Below are 5,849 nucleotides of genomic sequence, written 5' to 3' on the forward strand. Positions count from 1 at the left end.
AGGGAGGAGGGAGTCTCTTTGCGCAGGCGCACTGGGGTTCAATTGTTGCGCAGGTGCTCGGGGCGTTCAATTGTGCGCGAAGGGGTTGTTTGCGCAGGCGCCCTGGACAGGCTGAGTGGCTTTGCCAGTGAAAGGGTGGGACTTCCTGAGAAAGCCTCAGTCCCTCCTTAAATTGGGCTGAGGGGGCAGCCATCTTGAAGTTAGACTAGGAGGGGAACATGGATTTCGAAGCAGCCAAGCAGGCCACAGTCGAAGAAGAGGCAGGTTGTACGGCTAGTGCAGGGGAGTGCGTCAGTGGTCCTGGAGACCAGGGTGGAACTGGCGACGCTACCAGCCACGGTCTCCCCAGCGATCTGGGAGGCCAGTATGGTCCTCGTGGCCGTACTAGCCCTGGTGGTCCCGGCACCCAGAGTGGCCCTAGCAGCCCTCCTGGCCAGTGTGGTGCTGGCAGCCCCGACAATCAGGGTGGCCTTGCTTTCCCGGGTGGCCCTGGAGATGAGGAAACGACGGGAGCAGCAGCCATAGGTGCTCCCACTGTTGCACGGGCAGCAGATGTTTCTGGGCCAGGTAGACATGCAACATCTGTGGCTGCAGGGCCAGGAAACCGAAAGAAGATCTTGTATCCTTTCCGATGATGCCCTGAGGCCTGCTGGTCAAGGGATGGCTCAGGGACATCCTGCGAGGCTAGGGCTGGCCTTTGGGGACAGGGCACAGGGCAGCCTGGGGAAGATAAAAATGGGAGCAGGGAGGGGACCAGGGGTAGCCGGGTGGGAGGGGAGTGGACAGTTGAGGAGGCTGAAGGGTAGGGAAGTGGCGGAAGGTGGCCTGAGCTGGGGGCGTTGGGAGGAGTTGTGGGTGGACAACTTGAGGGTAAGTCTGATGTGGAGGCCAGCCTCAGGTATAAGGAAGCCTGAAGCACTGGAAAATTCAGCTGTGTGATGACATTATTGTACTTGTTTTATGCATCCAATGATATATGTTTAAAGTTTTTCTTAGAAAGAGAAAAAGCCCATATGATAAATGAACACAGCTCAGAAAGAATTGAACCCTGATATTGCAAAAATTATACATTGCATGTCATTTTTGTGCATTTAATATATAAACGCAACTATAAAACTAAGAAAATATCCCCAAATACCAGCAGCTGTTAATGCTGAATGGCAGGACACAATCCATTTTCATTTTCTTCCTTTTCCTAAATTGTCTTCAACTGACTAGAGTGTCATCATTTTTAACTTGATTTTTATCCTTCACTTTTAGCAAATGGGCTGCTGACGACTTTGATCTGCTCCGAGTTTCTGTCAACGCCTTCCTGGAAAAGCTTTCGCTGGTGATGCAGAACATTCAGTGCATTTGGCCTTTTATTCCAAGGAGAGTCAGCCGGGAAAGGAGGGCTGGGGCCGAACCCGGTGACCCTAACTAGGCACTTCCCAGGGAATTGATTCCTGGAGTAGTGCTACTCTCTAACCGGGCTCCGTTGTTGGCTCATATTGGCATTTGGCTCTCTATGCCCACTTGCTCTGTATCCTTGTTGCTTGAGAATATGTGTCATTAAATGTTTGCTACTGCAGAGCTAGTGTTCTGTGTCTGACTTTCTTTTCAGCGACCATACCTGCTCATTTTGTTGCCTTTGTCCTCATGTAGTAGAGGTGGGGAGGTTCTGGGAGTCAGATAGTGGTACAGAGCAGTTGAAACAATTGGGAAATGGAAGGAAATAAAAATCAATTGTGTCCTGACATTCAGCGCTAAATAGTGTCAACATTTTGGAATATTTTTTGTAGTTTTATACTTGTATTTAATACATTAAATGAAGTGCTAATATAAATGTACAAGATTATTAGAAGTATGTTTTTGCAAGTTTGCCATTAATTTCTCCTAAAAATATTTCATTGAACATGTGAACATGACCTTTTTTTTTTCTTTCTTAAACCTCACCTGAGGATATTTTTTCCATTGATTTCTAGAGAGAGTGGAAGGGAGGGAAGAGGTTGCAAGAGAGAGAAACAGTGATGTGAGAGAGACACAGCGACTGGTTGCCTCCCACACACGCCCCTACTGGGACTGGGGAACCTGCAACCAAGGTACTTGCCCTTGACCAGGAATCAAAACTGAGACCCTTAGGTCCATGGGCCGACTTTAAATTTGTTTCCCCAAGGAGACTAGTGAGGTCTGGGGACAGGGCACAGCCCTGTAAAAATCAGCAAACTTCTGTTTGGGGGGGGGGTGGGTAACAGGCAGGGAAGATGGGAAAACAGGGAAGCAGAAATACAGAGGGGTTGACTTTTCACTCGGCCAGGAGAGGGGGTGGAATGTTCCCCCAGCCCTCAGAGGGCAGGGGAGGGGGCCTCTCCATCAGGGCATAGGAGTGGGGATGGACCCCAGCATTGGAGGGGTGAACCCAAGGAGGCTGGGGGTGGATCCCAGGCGCTAGAGGGCAGACCCCTGGGACCTGGGGGTGGACTCCAGCAAAGGGAGGAGCATGGACCCCAGGAGCAGGCAGATAGACCCCAGATGGTGGGTGGAACCCGAGAGCTGGAGGGGGGCAGCTGGAGAGGGCTCATGGGCTCTGAGGGTGCAGACCTACTGGGTGGAATCAGGGGCAAAGGCAGGCCCCCTGCCAGGGGTGGAGACAAAGACTCGTGTATTTGTGCCACCTTGGGGGCCAACCATTCAACAGTGGGGATGGCAGCTGCTTCACCCCAGGAGGCACTGCAGTGGGTGGCTTCTCCATGTTCAAGTGGAACTACAGGAAGAGCTGCTTGATTTCCTGCTTCCAGTGAGTGCCAAAGTGGCCCTTGGCCTTGGCAATCTCCCTACGCAGCACCTTGAAGGGGATGGTCTCATAGGCCTCGGGGCGGCCATCAGCAGGTACTGCCCACGTGAACCTGTGCGCCGCGACCCCTTTGGCGGTGGAACGACCCTGTCACAGGGGTCGCTTAAGACCATCCTGCATATCAGATATTTACATTACGATTCATAACAGTAGCAACATTACAGTTATGAAGTAGCAACGAAAATAATTTTATGGTTGGGTCACAACATGAGGAACTGTATTTAAAGGGCCAGAAGGTTGAGAACCACTACTCTAAAACAAAAAACTACTTTCAAAGGGGCAGATAATAGTTCTGGAAAAAATACATTTAAATATATTTTAAATATAAATATATAATTTCAATAATATGTTCTAGATATAATTGATATATAATTCCCTATGAAAATTTGACAAACTTTAAAGGGAATAACATTAAAATTTCTCTCTGATACAGCAGAGCCACTCCAGCAGGTCACCAATAAGTAGAAAAGCCAGCTAGAGGTCAAGAAAGATAGTTGAGGGAGAAAAAACAAGTCTAGCGAAAATGCTACAGTTCCAAGGCTACAGCTCCCTAGCCAGGGTCCACGTCCATCCCATATGGTTGTACAGGTTTTGCTTAAGGACACTCAGCTGTGGAGAGCATATGTGGAGCTAAAATCCACGTTTGTTCCGTTCTCCAAGCTGCACACCTGGCAAGGACTTCACCTGCCTGGCAGTGAAGACACCATCTGTCTCATCCAGAGGCACTGCCAACTACCCAAGATGTGTAGGGCTGTGTCTTCTCAGAAGTGCCCTTCTCTAATTTCCATAAAAGTGCCCCTGCTAAGACGTGTGGTGGTTTGAAGAATCCCTCACTCTTAAAGTGGTTGAAAATTTACTTCCTGCTCACATGACCCTTGGCCTGATAGCACACCTTGAAATGACTGGGCCACACTGTTTACTTACTTTGCCCCCAGATGTATTTGCATTGTCTATCCCTGGTTTTGCATCTTCCTCCAAAGCAAATCCCCTAAAATGGAAAAGCATATCTATGAGTCATGCAATGTCTGCTGATGTCAGGTAACTGAAATAGAGAGAGTGGAAGGGAGGGAAGAGGTTGCAAGAGAGAGAAACAGTGATGTGAGAGAGACACAGCGACTGGTTGCCTCCCACACACGCCCCTACTGGGACTGGGGAACCTGCAACCAAGGTACTTGCCCTTGACCAGGAATCAAAACTGAGACCCTTAGGTCCATGGGCCGACTTTAAATTTGTTTCCCCAAGGAGACTAGTGAGGTCTGGGGACAGGGCACAGCCCTGTAAAAATCAGCAAACTTCTGTTTGGGGGGGGGGTGGGTAACAGGCAGGGAAGATGGGAAAACAGGGAAGCAGAAATACAGAGGGGTTGACTTTTCACTCGGCCAGGAGAGGGGGTGGAATGTTCCCCCAGCCCTCAGAGGGCAGGGGAGGGGGCCTCTCCATCAGGGCATAGGAGTGGGGATGGACCCCAGCATTGGAGGGGTGAACCCAAGGAGGCTGGGGGTGGATCCCAGGCGCTAGAGGGCAGACCCCTGGGACCTGGGGGTGGACTCCAGCAAAGGGAGGAGCATGGACCCCAGGAGCAGGCAGATAGACCCCAGATGGTGGGTGGAACCCGAGAGCTGGAGGGGGGCAGCTGGAGAGGGCTCATGGGCTCTGAGGGTGCAGACCTACTGGGTGGAATCAGGGGCAAAGGCAGGCCCCCTGCCAGGGGTGGAGACAAAGACTCGTGTATTTGTGCCACCTTGGGGGCCAACCATTCAACAGTGGGGATGGCAGCTGCTTCACCCCAGGAGGCACTGCAGTGGGTGGCTTCTCCATGTTCAAGTGGAACTACAGGAAGAGCTGCTTGATTTCCTGCTTCCAGTGAGTGCCAAAGTGGCCCTTGGCCTTGGCAATCTCCCTACGCAGCACCTTGAAGGGGATGGTCTCATAGGCCTCGGGGCGGCCATCAGCAGGTACTGCCCACGTGAACCTGTGCGCCGCGACCCCTTTGGCGGTGGAACGACCCTGTCACAGGGGTCGCTTAAGACCATCCTGCATATCAGATATTTACATTACGATTCATAACAGTAGCAACATTACAGTTATGAAGTAGCAACGAAAATAATTTTATGGTTGGATCACAACATGAGGAACTGTATTTAAAGGGCCAGAAGGTTGAGAACCACTGTTCTAGCCCATTAGGTCAATGCAGCAGACGTGGTAGGGACTCAGCTGTGTCCCACCCATTGCAGGCTTCTCTCTCCTCTGCCCGATCCTGGGATGGGAAACAAAGCTATTGACAAGAGTAAGTGGCCAAGGTGAAAGGGAGACCTGCTGCGCGGAGGTGTCTGACGTCAGTTGCAGGAGGCGGGAGATTTAAACCCGGCAGCCCAGCGCCCCGCCCAGTGCTCGTATTCGCTCCCCTCTCGCTCGGGCCTAACCCGCTGGTCCCACCTCGGGCTCTCAGTCGATTCTTGGATAAACTCAGGATCCCTCTCCGAACTCTTTACTGAACCAAGTGAAATATGACAAGTCAGAAACCGGCCAGAACATTGGGGTAAGGAACCGAGGTGAGACCTCGGAATGGGTAAGGGGACGTTGTTCTCGGCTTCCTCCTCTGAGCCCATAGCCCGGGTCCCCCAACCCCCCTCCCCTCTCCCCTCCCCGCCTCTATCCCCCTTACTCTTTACTCTTTCTCTAAAGCAGCGGTTCTCAACCTGTGGGTCGCGACCCCTTTGGTGTTCGAACGACCCTTTCACAGGGGTCGCCTAAGACCATCCTGCATATCAGGTATTTACATTACGATTCATAACAGTAGCAACATTACAGTTATGAAGTAGCAACGAAAATAATTTTATGGTTGGGTCACAACATGAGGAACTGTATTTAAAGGGCCAGAAGGTGGAGAACCACTGAGGATCCAGCCACTGCTGGTGGGCGGACAGGAAGCGCCTTCGGCGATCTCAGGGGAGTAGATCTGGAAGGGTAGGCTCTGCTGGCCATCTCTGTGTTCCTTTTTTGCCCCCCATCGCTC

The sequence above is a fragment of the Myotis brandtii genome, unplaced genomic scaffold, assembly GCF_000412655.1.
Source record: "Myotis brandtii unplaced genomic scaffold, ASM41265v1 scaffold889, whole genome shotgun sequence".
In the NCBI taxonomy this organism is placed as follows: Eukaryota; Metazoa; Chordata; class Mammalia; order Chiroptera; family Vespertilionidae; genus Myotis; species Myotis brandtii.